Source organism: Nelumbo lutea, chromosome 6 (assembly GCF_056320005.1).
Source record: "Nelumbo lutea isolate HS-2025 chromosome 6, American lotus-T2T, whole genome shotgun sequence".
In the NCBI taxonomy this organism is placed as follows: domain Eukaryota; kingdom Viridiplantae; phylum Streptophyta; class Magnoliopsida; order Proteales; family Nelumbonaceae; genus Nelumbo; species Nelumbo lutea.
The window spans coordinates 30,353,812-30,373,568 of NC_142689.1; the positions used below are offsets into that span (position 1 = coordinate 30,353,812).

The 19,757-nt window shown below is 34.2% G+C and overlaps 1 long non-coding RNA gene across 1 annotated transcript; it reads right to left on the reverse strand.

Annotated features, from left to right (window-relative positions):
• Nucleotides 1–15,458: 15,458 nt before the first annotated feature.
• On the reverse strand, nucleotides 15,459–16,080 carry LOC148848301 (uncharacterized). Its single transcript, XR_016101152.1, has 2 exons — nucleotides 15,909–16,080; nucleotides 15,459–15,653 (listed from the first exon to the last, which is right to left on the reverse strand). It is a non-coding gene; the product is annotated as an uncharacterized LOC148848301 (long non-coding RNA).
• Between the last annotated feature and the right edge of the window lie 3,677 nt (nucleotides 16,081–19,757).

A 19,757-nucleotide genomic window follows, 5' to 3' on the forward strand; every position in this document is an offset into this window, starting at 1 on the left:
CCTTGTCTGCTTATTCTCCTTCCACTCATTCAAATCAACATAGATATGGTTTTCATTCTGTTTTGGTGTTTGATTTCTAAACTCCATCTGACTGATAGACCTCTTTATCTAAATTTATACCCACCACTCTCTTTGTTCCTTTTTTTTTATGGAAACACAGAGGAGCTATACAAGACGGGTAGTTCTTCCCCACGAATCAACTAAACAAATAAACCTAAAATCAAAAAGAGATACAACCAGAGTTCACCAAAGGACCAGTTTGGAAGAGTACAAATACAAATATATAGTGTGCAAAACCTTGTGTTTTGTATTATGTTGTATATGTTTGCATTGTACATATTTGTATTTGTACTCTTTCCAAATTAAACATTAAATACAAAATTTACACTAAAAAAAATACAAAAGAAAAAAAAATGAAGTATCCAAACAACACCCATATATAGGGACACAAAATTTACATCAAAAATTGAAGTCATGACATGACCCATATATAAGATAAAGGAGTATCATAGCTTCACATTCCAAAACCTAAAATTAAGATAATTAACCTAATCGTTTAGGAGTTCAATAAAGTGAAACTTTTGTTTTTTTTACCCCATTTGGATAGGGGGAGAATTGACATATGACCTAAAAGTGGAAGTATAGACTTGAGGTTGAAACAGTGAGAGAGAGAAGGTTTGAGGGAAGCCATGGAAGGTACTTTTCTTCCAAGAATGGTCGTTTTCCCATGTTTATATGAAGAGACTTCAGATTTGTAGGTGAGATAGATATACACAGACTCGGCCCATTGATCCCTTCTTCTCCTAACAACATGAAGCTTTCAGACCACCATCAAATTCTAGTGCTTGCCTTTTGTGTACCACCAGTCATCTGGTTAATTCCAAAAACAACACCTCACACGAAGCTTCCTTGTTTGTCGCATTGGTTGGTTTGACCTCTGAACCAACCAAACAAAGGGTCCCCGTTCTCAGATATCATGGCTGACAGCAGAGAGAATCATTGATCCTATCATACATAGCTAATCATGTCGCCTTTGAACCCATGGAAAGAGGCCAACCTATTGAATGGCCCAAAAGCCAGAACCCCAGAAGGATTTTCAGAGTAGAAACAATTAAAAGAAACACGCGAAAGCCGTAAGAGAATTTATCAGCACAAGAAGAAGCTGATATGTCTTTTGAATTGGTTGTTGGGTTCGAAGCCTTAGGTTTTCAATCAAGATCGATCTAGTTATGTCTTTTGAAGTTCAGAAACGAAAAGCTGATCGATACATTGAAAAGGGAAATCAATTATAAGACTAATTGGGTATTATATATTGAGAGAAACCCACGAGTTATCCGAGGATTAATGCAGTAAAGAGATTATCCTCCAAACATGGCACATGCCTCTATATATCTAACAAGAAAACCTAAGAATCCAAAGCTAATCTCTCTCAACTTTTCCTACAACGACAAACCCAACAAAAACAAAAGGCTAGAACGCAGCTGTAAAGCATGCTAAATTGAAGACCCAAAGTTTTGCCAACCCTGAACAGTCTCTCTCATTTGGCATTGATATAGCTAGCTAGCTCAGTAAAGGGTCAAATTAAAACAAATTCTTTATATGCATAAAAGGTTGAGAGATTTTACCTTCCCTTTTGGTTGTAATGATGGCGAGGAGGAGGAATTCAAATTGGGAATGTGTCGCAACCACAAAAGGGAGCCCAAACAGACAGAGAAACACAAATTAAAATCTACAAAAGGTGATCACCACAAAGGTTCAATATACTACTGCATTCTGTGCCTTTGGTGTCTCATTTTCTACCTCACTAGGTGACCTAGAGGAGGAACATAATTGCCCACGGTTGACCCATTAGATTCCCCCCACGTTCCATGAAATATTGATAATTAATAGCATTCTTGATGTACGTAGCGTGATACTGTGGAGCATGTGTAATTCTAGTACTCCAAATGACATGGACTTCCATTAGTATACCAGCTTCACGTAAAACCTACGACATCCATTTTGGTGGAGAAGAGCTGCATTTGGTTTCTTAGAAATTAATTCAGAAAGGAATGTTGTGGGAATGTTTGTCTTAGTTTGGGAAAGAGTATATACATATAAGTATGTTCAGTGTAAAAACTTGTATACTGTGTTTCTAGACCTTGTATTTGCACTCTTCCCAAAATCACCTGTCTGGGGTTCAAAATTTCGATCAACGATTCTGTTTCTGGTCTGGTTTTCAAAACCATAACCCTTAGACAGAGTAGCTTTCACCATGTCTCATAAAAATCTTACAGTTCTTTTCTTGGCTTTTCTACATCCCAATAGACAATATAGGATAAAACAGGTCCACTCATATTCATCACTATTAAATGAAGCTTTCGTCCTAACAGGGATCACAACCATTTATATTATATGAGTAATATGATAAGCCTTGAGTAATTCTTTGAGGGATCAAATTGCAAAGAACTATTACTACTTTTTGGTAGGAGATTCAAATACACCATGTATTCCAAACATTGTTTTAAAATGATTAAGCGTTGAGGTGTGTAGTGTGGCTTAATTGTTAGAATGAAGCATAAGCCTCAAGGCATGAGGTGTAATGCGAAGTGCAAGCCTCAAGTATTAATATTATTTAGTGATTTAATGCAAAAAAAAAATACACTTTTTTATAGTTCAAACTTCAAAATATATGAAAGAAGCACTTTAATAATTATGGGCCAAATAAAAAGTGTAAAAATGAAAAACCAATAGGGCAAATCAAGTTCTATTGGTTTCTCTTAGTATTTTAGAAGGGTTCAATGCAAAAAAAGGGTCAATAAAGTTATTAGTTTCTCCTGGATAAATCAAGTGGGATTTTTCTTCTTATTATTCTGATCTAACCTCTCAAGTTTGTTGTTTTTCTCATTTCTTTTCTTAATAGATTTATTTCTTTTTATTGAACTTTTTTGCATAGATCAAATCAATTTAGTTGTTTCTTTTCTTCCCAACTGTAGGATGACCATTAATCTAATATCCATTATATGGATGATTCTTCATATGAATAATTTCAAAACTTATTACTTATAAACTACTATTTTATGGATATTTGTACCATCCACCATTCTAACTTGATATATTACATGTTATTTTTGTCATTTATAAAATTTAAATAGTTTTTTTGACTTTCAAGGCTTATGCCTTACTTTTTGGGTCATTACACCTCAGCTATGCCTTTACCTTTTAAAACCAATTAACACCAAACACCTCCTAATTCACGGAAAGATAAAGCATACATGTCATTTGGTTCAACCACTTCAACTGTTATCAAACTGTGAAAAGTGCCTTACCAAAAAAAAAAAAAACAAAACTGTGATAAATGTCACTATGGTTGAGAAGGAAGTTACATTCTTAATTTGTTTTGTAATGTGCCTTTGGCCCAATATACTAGACTTTGCTAAAAAAAAACAATTGGGTCAGGGGTGTGGACAGCACAAAATGCAGATGAATGCCATGACCATACCACAGAGAGAGCTTTCAGTTCTACAGGGTTACCACCTCAATTATTTGGGTCATCTATTGGGTCATAATTTGAAGACGTGTTTCACAACTTGTTAAGAGAACAAGTAGTGACGATTATGACTAAAAAACGAATAAGACATGTGTCACTCTCTTGTAGGGTTGCAAATAAGCCAACAGATGAAACACGACAAGAGAGAGAGAGAGAGATTAATTATTAAAGAAGCCGAGCAAATGATCCAAAACTTCTGTCTTGATGATCATCATAATATTTTTCTTTGTCTGTTCAGGCTTTTATTATGCTTTGTCTATCTTGATTTTCTGCTTTTAGTTTAAGCGAGACCCCAATGTTCTTAATAAGAATGAACACATGCTTTGTCTATTCAAGTGTTAAGTGCTTTAGGTATGTCTCTTATTCTGTTTCTTAGAAACACATCTCTCCAAAATGTCTGTATATATGCCAACATCGGTGGTAATTCATGGGAAAAGCTTCATATATTAGCCCTTGATCCATCTGATCTAATTAATGATCAAGTATGTGTTCCAAGTTACCAAGGGTAAGGACCCAACAGTATTAGGTGAACCCTACCATGGAGATTAACTAAACTGAAACTGTATGATTGCCTTATTGTCTTTAGAAGTGGGAACAAAGTTCTAATACATGTTTATGACTGTGAGAAAGGTCCATAGATAATGCATAAATTATATGATTGAAAACATCTTGTCATACATCTTGATTTTGAGAATTGAGAATATCATAGCAGGGAACAATCATTTTATTGGTTCTCTTGGATCCGAAATTCGGTAAGAAACAATTAATTAATGCCCCCAAACCTTATAGAGTTTTAATCTAAAATCCTAAATTGTCTCAAATTCTATAAGGTTTTGATAAACAGGTCCTATTCGAATCGCAATAGGTCAGGTGCCCAAATATTCTCATAAAATGGCCATCCTTAGATGAGAGTGACCAATTGAAAACTATGTCTTTGTAAGTAGATTTCTTTCATCAGTGCAAGAGTTAAAGGTTGGTTGTTGCTTAGGCAATATAATTTAGGGGTTTTATAGTTCAGCCCACCCCTGGGGTGGACTAAATCTTGCCCGTGAATTGACGCCAAATTCACAAACAGGATGTAATTTATAGGGGGGCTACTAATAGACTAGGAGGGGGCTACAATTCAAATTTCCAAGGTAGATTACAGTCCACTTTTCCCTATAATTAATTTATGGGTGTAGTAGCTAAGGTGAAATATATACATCTGCAATTTCCACTCAGGATCTTTATTCCACATGGAAACTTTCAACTCAATATATCTTTCATGTTGTGGAATTATGCACATAGGGCATCCTTTAATGCTCATGTATTTCTAAATCAAGCAAAGAAAATTAATGGCATCAATTATGGAAGTAAAAAAAAATGTCAATAGTTGGCACTGACACTTGATAGTATCAAATAAAACAGTCATTATTTGGTACAATGATAAAATTTTGGGCTGACAAGCATGAGAATACATACTAGCCTGAGTTAGAGAGCATTAATTTATAACTTTGTGAAAAAAAATATGGTTTTCAAAATCGGACCAGGCCAGATAGTTAAACTGGAAAAATTGGGAACCGGTGAGGTGATTGGTTCCGTTTTTCCCCAAAACTGGAATTTTTCCAAAAAACATTAATTTTGTTAGCAAACCATTGACCCGGGTGGTTGAACCGTTTGAATCGTTCAATAGTTTTCACCATTTTTTATTTTTGTTGTCAGAATGGGCCATCCGTTTGGTTCGAACAGTCAAACCATTCAACCCAGAAACCAGACCCCTGACCGGTTCAGTTTTAAAAACCTTGGAAAAAAATTTCTAAAAGTTGGGTTTATATCCACTTATCCTGTACACTGCTCCCAAGACCCTAGATAGCTTAGACCAATATGGGGTTATGTGGATCATATGTACAAAAACACTATATCCATCATCATCATTATCATCATCTAGGCCATGTACCAATTATATAGGGTCAGCTGCTTAAATCCTATTTCAATCCAATATTGGGTAATGGCTTTATCCATAGTGACGGGTTATGTGGATGATATGTACAAAAACACTATATCATCATCATCATCATCATCCAGGCTTTATACAAATTGTGTGGCATCAGTTACATAAATCCTGTTTTACCATTCTATTCTGTTTATTGATAAATTATGGGCAAATAGATGTTATTAATTAATAAGGAGCATCTCACTAGCCGTGGAAATTCTGATGTGCTCTATCAGCCTTTTTCTACCTGCCAGAACCTACAATAAGCTTCAAACCTCGCAGCAATGGAGGTGAATAAGCTTTTTTTCAATTATATTAAATAATTGTCATACATCATTTGGCTTGAATCTTGTACCTTCTCACTTAAACATTTCGGCCCAGACAGTTGTTCAGGTCAGGCCCAATCATCCTTTCCTGAACTGGCCATAGTACCCATGTTACATCTAACAACTCAACAAACGTTCATTAAATTTGGCAGATGACTGACCATGACTTCCATATAAATGTAGACATCAATGCCGTAATAATGAACAGGTGATCATCCGGCAGGTTTCTTTGAATGGCTATGATCCATGAATTGTCACTTATATCATGCAAGGGCCCTGTTTAGTTTGTGGGAATATTAGGGGTATGGAATTGGAATCTAAATTGTACATTCTGATTCCAATCGTTTAGTTGGTAAAATCGGAATCCCATTCCCATTGTCGGTGATGGTGAAACGGCATTCCCCCATTTGAGGGAATGGACCTCTGGTTTGAGAATGAAATCTCATTCCAGTTGATTTTAATTCCCATCTATTCTGACTTTATGGGATTTCGATCTCAATTCCAGCTTTGAACCAAACAGACCCTAAATCACAAGCATATATTACACGTTGATTTTACAGCTTGAGATTAAAGGATGATCTCCGATTCTCAATTTCAACTGCTTCATCTAGAGTTTTGAAAGCAGTGTATGAAACCCTATGCCGAAATATTTGAGAAAAAATTTGAAAACATAACCGGTTAGCTAAGAAATGTGACTGGGGTTGCACTATGAATCAAGTCTCAACATCAAACTTAATTAATTGAGCAGAATTTCTTATTGGTCAAGCTCAAATTTGAACAACTAATCAATCTTATCCCAAGATTCGAATTTGATTTGAACCCGTTAGAATCGAACTTGAACTGAGACTAATCAAATCTGAACCCAAACTATTTGATTAGAGCTTGATTCAATTGCACCATTACCTTGAGCATTTTTTGCGTGATAGACTCTCAAACTTGAATCCATGTTCTCATGCTTTATCAACTGCCAAGTTTTTAAATTATCTCACTAATCAAGAGTAGTTTATTAAGCACTCCTTAAGGGTTTGTATGGTTTTGTTTTCTTTTTAAATATATAGAAACAATTGCCACATCATTAAGAGGGTGTTCGCTAATATATAAATATATATGATTTTGTTTCTTAAAAACGAAAACAATTTCTCCAATAGTTATTATTTGTTTTGAAAATCAAATTCCGGGATGTCAACCAAAACCCCATAAAATAATTGAAACTTTATGTATAAACTGCATTTGGTATTTCTTATTTTAAGGACTTATCTCTTTCTTAGTCAAAAACTCAATGTTCATGGGGCATTTTAATTGCAAAAAAAAAAGATAAATCCTTAACATAAGAAATGCCAAATGCACTATAAATCCTAAACCCTAATACATTCAAGTTATTTTACACTACCATTTGTTCCATGATTTTTTCCTTTTTGGTAAAAGCTCCATGGTTGATATCACCATCATCATTCAAAGCTTTTGTATATGTTCATGACGTGACATGGTCCTATCTTGTGCCGATACTCACATTTCATACTAACCTGTATTGTTAACTCGATTCTTCCTAATGATGTAAAGCCTTAAAAGATGAAATTTATTCACAGACTGGTCATTAATTTGGACCTAACGACCTCTAAACCAATAATGAATCCTATATATTCAACTCTTCAAGATCTCACTATGCATAGAAGAGACCCGTACATTAAACAGATTGGTATTAAAAATGCCAATCTTAGGAATTAATTTGTTGCAGGTGAATTTAAATACCTGGGAAGTACTTTAATTTTTTTTTAATTCAAAAAAAAATCACACATTTTAGAGGAGTGAAGAAGAACTTAGAAGAATTAATGTGACGTGGACAACTCCATTTTTTATAAATATATATTATACACTGACCTGTCGAAATCATTTTTAATTCTTTATTGTCTTAATCAATGTCTTATATATATCGACCAATTTACACTTAAAATTCCCTACAAAGATGGTGAGCTTCATCCTAGAATTACTGAAATCTTAGTTTTTTTTCTTTTTATTTTTTACTTTTTCTTTTTATCATTCTATACATGAATGATGAGGTTGGATTGGATCTTTTTAGTTGAATAAATGACGACATGGATGCCCAGGCATACCCAATAACTCAACATGTCTTAATTAACTCATTCTACCTACCTACCTAGGTCCTGGATTCAGATTAATATAGATGAACTATTTGGCTAATTAATGGCATTCAATGTTTTGGACCATTGTTTTGGCTGAAAAACCAAAAAGTTGCCTTTTCTCATGTATGTGCTTTTATATTGTTACTAATTAATTAGTATAAGATCACGCGATGCACATGTCTGTCTATGAATATTAATTAATTGATTATGGTAATATATGATATATGATATTTGAATTTATATTTTACGGCTTGCTTTGAAATTAAGACAAGTATTTACTTTATATAACATTAATATAAAATATGTACATATACAACTAAGTATTAACCATTTATAATATATGGTATTCCACTACAAGAAATATGGTCTAAGCCAGTGGTCTCAAATCCGAATTCAGATTTAACTTTTATGGCATCATAAAATCCAAAGCAAGTATCCCCTTTACATATTATAGATGGATAGATAAGTGAATGTCACAAGCTTGCAACAATGAAGGATTGCTTTGGTTTGAGAGAGGGTTTGGTGTCTTTACTTAGCATTTTTGAGTTTTTATGTTTCCTATAAGTTATGACTATTCTCACACTACATTAAAACTTAGGTCATGTTTGGGAGTGCTTATCGAATAAGCACTTATTTGCATTTGGCATCCAACTTTTTCAAGCGATTATTTTAAAAAGTAAGCACTTATTTCATATTGAGTGTTTGGTGGTCTTTTTTTCTAATAAGCATTTAAACAAGCAATTGTGACTCTTTTGTCCTTCATTTTCTTTCAATTTTTTCACATATCAAATCCAAAGTGAATGAATAGAAGTACTTTGATAGAAGTGATCTTATAAAAGTGCTTTCATAAAAGTACTTATGTAAAAATACTTCTGTAAAAGTGCTTTTATAAAAATACTTTTATAAAAGTGCTTTCATATAAGTACTTTTATAAACATAAAAGCGCTTTCATGTAAAAGTGCTTTTTATAAAATTACTTTGTAAAATTGCTTTTATAAAAGGATATAATTAGTATTTTAAAAATTATTAGGGACATTTTTGGGAGAAATAATTTGAATTCGTGCTTACTGTATGAGCACTAGGGTTGGATTCGAGCCAAGCTAAGCTAAATACTTGGCTATTCGAGCTTGACTCATAGGAATAGTATCAAGCTCGAGCTCGGTTCAAGCTAGAGACTTAAGCTTGAACTCAACTCAGTTCATAGCTCCCAAGCTCGACTTCGACTCGGCTCAAGCTCAACTATAAGTCAAGTTTTTTTATGAAAAATAAAAATTATATGTATAAAATTGTTTTTATGTTTTAGAAAAAAAATAAGAATTATAAAAATTATTTACTGCTATACATAAAAAATAAAAATATTATTATATATAAATTATTTATTATATATATTTATGTATGTATGCATGTATATATAATATTTTATATACATATATATATATATGTCTGTATGTATGTATATACAATAAAAAATATTTATTTAATACTAGCCTCACGAGTCTCACGAGCCAAGTCATTCGAGTTTGATCCGAGCTGAACTGGACTTTTCACAAGTCAAGCTCAAATAGCTCGTGAAAGGCTTGGCTTATGGCCACCCCTAATGAGCACTTAAAAAAAGCTGGAACTTTGGACTTAAAAAATAAGCCCTTATTCTTAAAATAAACAATTATCTCAAACTTATTTCCAAAAACACCAATAAGTGCTTAATGGTGCAATTCCCACCTAAATAAACACTTATTTTTAAGCACTCCTAAACATAGCCTTAATTTCGTTCCATTCAAGTTCATATTCTTTCTTTACACAAGCCCCCATGGATTTGGAATTAGGAAACTACAAATTATAAACCTATACTTGGATTTCTGTTGAGTAATTTTTTATAATCATGACCCGGTACTCAAATGCAATTATAAATAAGTATAAACATGGGTATATAATTATAAATAAACCCTCTTTTTTATTAATGTATTTGTAGGGGAGGGATTTATGGCGTAGGTATTCTCTCTCTCTCTCTCTCTCTCTCTCTCTCTTTCGTTATGATTATAAAAAAAAAAAAAAACGAAAGACAAAACTAATGAGTGGGTGCGAAAGTAGGGAAATTAGGAAACAATTTAAATGGTGTGTGAATGTGTTGTCTTAAGAAAATATCAAAACAGTAGATAGATGATGAACATTAACAAATACAGGACTATTGGGACATAGAGTGATAAAGGGATAATTTGGCCCATCAATGACATCATGATATATGATATCGTAGAACAATTGGGTGATACTTCGGTATCAAATAAGCAAACTATTTTGAATAATTCACAACTGCATCAACAACCTCAGCACCATCCGGGTAAACCGAATTGCAAACAGGTAGGTGAGACCTCAGGTTGGTGTAAGAGGTGACTTGCTTCCACCAAACTGCCCTGGCCCCAACGAAACATCAGGTCAGCATAAGAGGAGACCCGCTTCTACCAACCTAACTTGAGTTCAGCTAGTGGCCTATCGGGCGACCTCCTCCTTAAGCGGATTATCGTCTTCGACTTCCCCAGGATTACGACACCATGTTGGAAGAGCTGGTTATCACCCTGCCCACTTCAGGCACAACTAGATAAGCACTGCCCGCTTATACGGAATCCACCTCCAGGCATGAAACCAAATGAGCCGGAGATCCCAGACGTGTTTCATAAGGCTCACAGCAGCTTGCCTATACAAGGGCCTCACCTCCAACCTCTGAAGGTATGTACAATTTAACTCTTAAACACTCTAAATCCCTTGCATTCTTACAATTACATCTCCGGTTCGCTAACTTAAACATCAGAATACCCGGCCCACATAAAGCAACCCGATCACTTTAATTTCTCTTTTGCAATTCGACCAATGACCCACTCAGCCCTAAGTCCGAATTATTCATTAAGAGGGAGCATTAGGTCGCGCATCATCATAAAGATTTCGGTTACGTGCATGGATTGGAAGTTGGTCCATGCGTCATTAAATAATTAATACGAATGCTCCGTATGGTGCTGGATGGTGATTGAAATTTGAACATGGAGGTTATATTGAGCCACACCATGTTTGTCATTTGTCAACCAAGATAATAATTAAAAAAAATCAGAATTATTAATTTGGTCTGTTCAGAATTGGCTCTAATTAATTTCATTTCTCATGAAAATTAATTATTCTTCTTATTGTTTTCTGTCGTTTCTCGCATGTCTTTAGTATGAAACTTTGGTGCATTAGAAAATGTAATCTCTTTTGAGTGGGCCAGATGTTATCTCACTGGAGCTAGCTGAGCTTAACCGAGAGCCATCCCAACTCATCATGTCAAGTGTAGTCTTAGTCTTATCGACAGCCCAGCTGATTAGATGTTTCCAACCTTACATTTACATTTACAGTCAAGGACTCCGGGAGACCATTCCTGGGACCGATAAAACTGATGATGAGAGTGATGGTGTTGGCTGGAACTCTCTCTCTCATACCTGTCTATGGATTCTGTACTGGGTTCCAAAATCATAAAGACTTCATAACTCTTGTTTTATTCATTTATATATTTATGGGCATGTGTCAGCGTATAGAAGCTTCAGAATTTTCTGGACAACAACCCGAAAATGATTGAAAGATTAGATGGTTCATGTCATTTGATAATGCTGGTAGCAATTTTTTAGTTGGACCCTATTTATTAATGGGTATCTGAATTGATTCTCTCAACTGGTTCTTGTAGCAGAGTTGATGCTTGATTTCTGACATAAATCTTGTGGAAATCGATACAATGAAATACGTTGGCAAGAGAGAGAAGACTGAATATAAATATATAGATAGATATAGTAGCCCAGGGTGCAAGTTGGGCTTTGGGTGGTTTAGGTCAATTCCAGCCCAACCCAAGCTCTAGAATCTCCAACCCTAACCCTCATTCAACTTGATAACTTCAAGTTGAGTTCGGGTTGGGTTCAGGTTAATTTTAACTACTTATTTACATTTTTTTATCCAAATGTACTTATTTTTTAGGCTCAAAGGGCTGAGGTAAATTCAATGAGCATTCTTATGTGTAAAATGATATAGCGTGTGTTTAGAATCATGGGCATTTATTGAATAAATGTTGTTATATAGGCACCACTTCCGCATTTCCCCATTATGTGAATCCTTACGTATATGGACTTGAAAAGGTAGACTTCAGTTTATATGCGCGCCTACTGTTCCTCCAACAAGTAAGTATTTATTCATTTTTTTGATGATGTAGCGTCTAATGGTGCCTAAGTGTATAAATGAGCTCATCATTGTTTTTCTCGATTTTCCAAACAAATCAATTATAAAACATTTTGTCTATAGACATCTACAATTCCAAACACATACATAGTTATCATGCCCTTAAAAAATTTGTCTTTAAACTTAAAAATGTTGGCATCAGTAGCAGATCCAAGAATTTTATTTTGGGGGTTTTAGTTAAACAAGAAAATGAGATAGGGAGGTGAAGTAGGGTTGGGGGGAAATGGCCATAGAAGGTTTGGGTTTATTATAGATTTTTTAAAGAAAAAAATAAACAAGGATTTTCAAATAGTAAGAAATGGTTTAAGCGATAATAATAACATTAAACAGATTAACAGAAAAGATTCATGTAGCTAACCCTATAATTGGAATGATGCTTAGATGATGATGATGATAATGAGAAAGATGTGTGTATTGGAAACCTGTCATGCTAACATTCTACTAGTGCAATGTCATATATTAACATCATTCAAGGCTTTATATTCTTTTAGAACAGCTTTATTAAAGAGATAGACATAAAGATGCAATAATACCTATATCTGATGTATCGTTGGCTATACTCTATAGATATGTCATATACATGGGGCCTATCAAATAAAGAATTTTTCTTTCTTTGGTGGGTACAATTGGGGGAGTTGGGTTAAGAAGGTTTTTTTACATTAATTTCTCTTTCTAATCAGAATAAAAGGTTTTTTGTTAATCAGAGAAACTTCTAAGACGACTACCATTTTTGCCACGTGGAATAATAATCAAGACCATCCATCTGCACTCTAAAGGTAGGATGTGGGACCGACCCTTCAAGTAAAATGTGTCATATTTTAGAATTTTAGTGCAGAAATTTGTTCAGGATGAGGGAGACATTTGTCATGTGGAATATTCCTGCTGCTAAACTTGCTTAGACAACTTCTTTCTTATATGACCCTACTAGATACCAAGTATTTGCAAATAGCTATCTATCCCCTTTGTGTGTACTTTAGCAATTGCATTAATCATTATATTTTAATTTAAATATCCTACACAATACGCATGATGAGAAATAATTTGTGAGTAGTTCCTGCCATTGCTGACTCTGGTTGCTGCTGAGCTTTCAAACCCAAACCATATTTCATTATAGGGGAAAAAAAAGCTTGTTGATTGGATTTAATTTAATTAGGAAACTTAGCCTCTACTTAGCTATAGACAGGCCCACCTATTTTTATCACTTAATGGACTGTTTGAGTTTTCGTGAAGTAAAAGGAAAAGTTGGTCAATAGAAAAGTTTGATCACACTTGCCCTAATAAATGTGTTTCCGAAAAAAGAACAGAAACTTAGAGTGATCCTTATCCTCAGGTAATTAAACCCAGACCCTCCATCCTCTTCAACCATATATATTGGAGTTTTACTCGATAAATATCATCTGTTCAACTACAAGACAGATATTCAGGGAAGGCAACTAAAGCAGTTCCATCACTAAGGTCCCGTTTGGTTCATAAGAAAAGGGGTCTGGCATTGGAATTGGAATTGGAATGGGTTGTTCCGATTTCAACTGTTTGATTAAATAGATTCAGAATCTCATTCTCATTCCTGTTGGAATAGCATTCCCCCATTTAACCTTTCTTTGGGAATGAAATCCCATTTTTATTGATTTTTGTTTTTATTTACATTCCCATTCTTATCTGAATCAAATAGACTATGAGAATGGATCATTCCACTTTCAATTCTAATTCTAATTCCAATTCTGACTACAAATCAAACAGGCCCTAATTACTTGCAAGCAGACGATCAGATGAAGAAAACAATCAAGAGCTAGCGGTGGTTACATATGAGACAATATTGTACCTAGTCCATGCAAATTTGTATGATGTAGCACCAGCCTCTGTAGTCTGTAGGGTGATTGATATTGACACAAATAAATCCATATAAAACCAAAACCAATTAGTCATTTTGGAGTTGGACCGCATTTATATATCATTTTATATATGTATGAAATTGTACTGCCACTGCCATAGGTTCAAATTTGACCCCTAAATGAGACATTTTAGACCCACCCAATAACCATATATACCAATAAGACATTTTAGATGATGCAGGGCCACGTTATGTTGTTCCGTTGGCTTTCTTATCTCATGTAGTGATGTAGAAGTACAACTAGAACGTTTTCCCCTGGTTCCATTAATTAATTACAGAATTCCAGTTTATTATATTGTAGGATTTTAAACTGGTTGGCCTGAAATTCGATTTGTGTCTTCCTTCTTATGTCGACTCACATAAATTTTGTGTGTTCTTACTTGTTTTTCTTATTATTTATCTTTCTAATTTTTGTGGGCCTTATGGGCCTTTTTTTTATTTTCTTTAATTATTTTTATAGTGCTGAACCTGCTGGCCGTCCCATTAAGGGCATTCAAGTAATTATACTCAGACTTAAAATTATTAATAAAAGTGATGAAAGGGGGTTAGAGAGAGATTTGGATTCTTCTTTTCTCTCTTTTCTTTTTTTCCTCTTCCACAACCTATTGCTGAAACTTCTTTTTTCTTCTTTCTCTTTCTCTCTTTTCTTCTTCTCTTGCATTATCTGAATTACTATAGGTGTAATTTTTAACTATTTCATATCCTCAGAGTTATTTATCTCTTTCAAACTAGATCTGGATGGAAACACTAGCTAGGTACAGTACAGTATGCTACATGTAGATATGTATAATTCCTGAAAAACTACCCAAAACCTCTAAAGCTGTGTCAACTTGGGAGACAAGCTGCTCTGATAGCAAGTTGAGTTGACAAACAAACTAATCTGAATAGAGTGACATCTAAAAGAAAGGGATGGCTTAGAAGTATCCCACCACCACTTGAAGGTGGGGGCTTCAACTTGGGTGGGTGGTGGGCCTGGGCTGAGCAATATTGTTAGAATCTGAAAAGCCCCGGGGCCCATCCATTTAAATTTGTAGCCCTTTAAATCAGGATGTATAAGTAGCCTTCCCAATTTAGTAAATGGTGTTTGATCTATGAACATTAATTCCTTTGCTGAAGTAGTAAGCCTAAGAGCATGGACTAGAAACTGCCTCCATTATATCTAACCACAGAAACCTCCAAAGCACTTACAGTGGATTAATTACTCCAAACTGTGTTTAATGGGGCTTCAATTCCTCTATATATTTTGTGGGTCCCAATCAAAACCCTAATCACTTGCGCTCCATTTTGTGCAGAGGGTGGTTTAACATAATTATAATTTTTATAAAGTGGGTTTGATTATTCAGCATACAAGCAACTATTCTTCTCTCCATTATTGATTATTGATCAGTGGAAATGGACCAAATGGTGCCAAATTTTGAAGCTCCTTTCAGCTCCCAGCTTCCATCAATGAAAAAGCCTTTAATTTATTACCAAATTCTAATAATGATGGAGTAGCAAGTATTGCACGAACATAAATACAGGAATCAGAATCTGAAAAGTCCAAGAATCCAGCCTGACAAGAAGAAAAGACAAGGACTTAGTCATGTCCATAGAAAAGCATAAATTATTAAAGCAATTCATTTTTTTTTATGTTCACATTATATACCTCCAAAAGCTCCCTAGATACATTATTATTTACTGATGTTTTCTAAATTAAAAAAGATTCCATTCATTATATATATTAAAAAATCATTTTATGTGAAATAAAATACTTTATTGAAGCGTCCATGAATAATCCATGGAGTATATGAATTTATGAACTTCAAACCTCCATACAATGGACTCCAAATTCCAATGGCGCTGGCTTTACGTGACAAATTAAATGGTCTCTCTTTTTCTTCTCCTTCAGTTATCTCACAGTTCGAATGCTCAGGCATTTCCACAAACATAAAAGCGGCATACTGATCGAACGATCAATTACTGGGTCCTAGAAAAAAGTACTGCACTCCCATACAAGACAGAGACGTTATTAGTTATCGTAAGAAACAACGAACCATGCAAATAGTTGCAGAGAGAGAGAGAGACAAGAAAAAGAAGAAAAGGGTAGCCAACTCTTTATCATTCCAAAATCTTTATGGGGCAAAAGGTAAACAAAAGGCAAAAGCAAGGACAAAGCAAGCCCTGAACCAGCCTCGGCAATGCAGCAAAGTTTTGGATTCTTGCAATAGTGAAGACATGATCAAACTGAGAAAATCTTTCAGCCCCAGCCCTCTTGGCATTGGACAATCAAGTACAACTCAAAAGATGAATTGAGCGACAAAAGCGTTCAGATCACTCAGCCAAGTGGCCATATACATATATCAATCAGTAGAACTCATTATTGTGTTAAAGGTGGTCTAAGAATATTCTTTATCCGTTGTTGGGCTCAATCAAAAGCAGCTCTTTTATATATGGAAACAAGGATAAGAGGACATTTCTTCTGTATTATTGATAGAAAAGACCAAACCTGGGAATCATCTAAACGTTATCAAACCGCTCAGCCACCACAAATAGGGACTTTCCAAAAACGATCCACTTTGTTCTCGCTGATCAGAGCGTTTGTTTGCACCAACCCCACTAACACAATAATGGCGTATTGTTATTACTCATATTGATTTTATAATTCAATCCCCATTTTTTCATTGTCTTGTTTGTAATTTTAAAAATACTAATAGCGATTATAAAATAATAATAAATCATTAAAAATGAAATAAAATGATTAAGAATTTTAGCAATTGATTAAGATTAATGATATGAATAGAAATAAATAAAAATTAAGAAAATGAAGAAAATTAACAAAACCATTTTGTTAATTGCTAGATGATTAAAAAAATTAACATCATTAAAAAGTTACTAGAAATAATAAATTGATAAAAAAAAAAGAAGTGAAAATGAGTAGGAAATAATTAAACATTGCAAATTGAATAAAATGACTAAAAATAATAAGATCAATTGAAAATTAATAAAACTAATCATTATAATGATTTTGTTTATTTTTTATCATGTATTAATTTTCAATTAGTTTTAATATTTTTTAATCATTTCGTTATTTTGTTAATCAGTTTTCTATTTTTAAATTGTTATTTAGTGATTTTTTAGTCATTTATTATATTATAACAATTTTTAATTTTTAACCATTTTATTAATTTTTAATTACTTACAATTTTCAATCAACTTTATCATTTTTTAAATCATTTTAAGTTTTTAATCAGTTTTTAAACAGGTGCAATGCACTAAAAATAGAATAACATCGACTTTGGATAGTATATAGCATTCTTTATCCATGCACTGAAAAGCTACACCCACAAAAACCTTTTGTTCATTTGGAAAAGAAAATACAATTTAAAAATAATTGATTAAAATCCACCATTAAATGAACCTCGTCTATATTAGCAAAATCATCATCCAACTCAAAACATTCATCATCATCATCATCATTGTCTTATCCCAACTATATGGGGTCACCTACATGAATCTTGTTTCATCAATTTGTTCTATTTAAAATTATCATCCAATTCAAAACATTTTTGTAATTAGATATTATTGAAATTAGGGTTTATTCGGTTTGTAATCGAAATCGGAATCAGAGTGATCTATTCTCATAGTCGGTTTGGTTCAGACAGGAACAGAAATATAAATAGGAGTATAGGAATGAGGTTTCATTCCCAAGGGAAGGGTAGAGAATGGCCATTCCCTCAAATGGAAAAATGTAATTTCAGCAAAAATGGGAATGGAATACCGATTCCACCCAACCAAACAGTTGGAATCGGAATAGCCCATTCCCATTCCGATTCCAGACCCCTATTCCCACAAACGAACCAAACGATGCCTTAGGAAATTTGTTTTAATACAACTCAACAAATGATGTTACATTTGGGTTGGAGGTCGGAGGTGGAAGTGGTAGAGGCGTTTGGGTTAAGAGAAACTGTGTATTTGGCAAATAAGTAGGAAGTATTCAGAAGTCAGAACGTTCAAGTTATCATGGGGGTAAAGTTCAAAATATCACAATGTATCATGTTTATCGTACAATATATCGGTTTTGGGTGTGATTATATCAGCACTAATGTATCGGATCCCATCAGAATTTTGAAGTTAGGCATATTTAGGTGAGAATAATATTAGGGTGGGTGACCTCCTAGAAAGTCCTCATATTGCATCCCAACTTTTTTCCTATTAAAAAAAAAAAAAAAAAAAAAACAGAAAACCATGCCTCTCTTTATGGTGGGTGTTCAGCTTGGGCAGGATGGCCTTGGGTTTAAGGCCAACTCACGCCTAACCCTACAGGACATCAGGACTGGGCTGGTCCAATCTAAGGTCAATGCCCAAGTTTGATAACCCTAGTCAAACCTAAGCTAGACCCAACACAAGTTGCGCTTGGACTGGCTTTATATGGGCTTGGGAGGGTTTGATTGGCTGCTCAGGTTTGAAAGGGCGTGGTTATAGGCTGGGCTTTGAACTAAATGATAAAGACTATAGTATAGGATTGGGAATATAAAATATTATAATATATATATATATATATATTTTTTTTTGTGTGTGTGTGTGTGTGTGTGTGTGTGTGTGCCATTCCTAATCTGGGCTTGAAGTATTAGGCCCAAGCCTGATACTAAATTTGTGGGCTGCGTCTGGGCCGGGCCAGAACACAAAACCTAGTCTCGTGTCTGGAATTTCTGGTCTGGGCCAAGCTGAAATGATCACCCCTATTTGGAAGTCATCTTACTCATGCTTTACACTTCTACTTTGGCTTTTATATTGCAATAAATATAGTTGCAATATAGAAATAAAATAAAAGAGAAAAAGAATACAAGTATCATTACATAATACATGCATATATACATATATTTGTAAAACAATAATTCCGTTTGGTTTGAGGTGGGAATCAGAATCCGAATAATCTATTTCCATAACCTGTTTGGTTCAAACAGGAATAGAATCAGAATTGGAATAAACTGAAATGAAATTTCATTCTCAGTGGGGAGGGAATGGTCATTCCCTCAAATAAATGAATGCCATTCACCAGGAATGGAAACGGGATTTTGATTCCATCCTACCAAACAGTTGGAATCAATGACCGGCTTGGGCCTATGTACATAGGATAAATATATCATTAGAAGCCGACTTGACTTGGCTTTAAGTTAGGACTTAGTTTAGGTTTAGTTGAAGTTGGGGTTACGTTCAAGGACAATTTTTCAAGCCGAGAATCAATGATCGAAGTTACCATAAAATGGTTTCTACCTAACAAAGCACCCGGAAATCCGCATCATCAAGATGAAAGTATACCATATAACATCATTTGTTGACTTGACTCGGCTTGAATGCCATTCACCATAAGTTTACCAACAAAATTACCATTACCAGCTTGTGTAAAATGACAATACGACATACCAGACACCACATGTGAACCAATTATATAATTTACCTTTGTATGCAAACTACACTCAAGTCATGAATGATAAACCCATTATTATGAATTTATATACGAGTTTTAAAATATAAATTTAATATACAAATTAAAGTTTTAAATAAGAATTTGTCAGTCTTGGTCAATTGGTTTGTCATCATGCCCCTTAGCCAAAAAGAACAGAGGATACTGTATTGCAGTGTCGTATCAATATTTTAACTATTTGGTACTACCAGT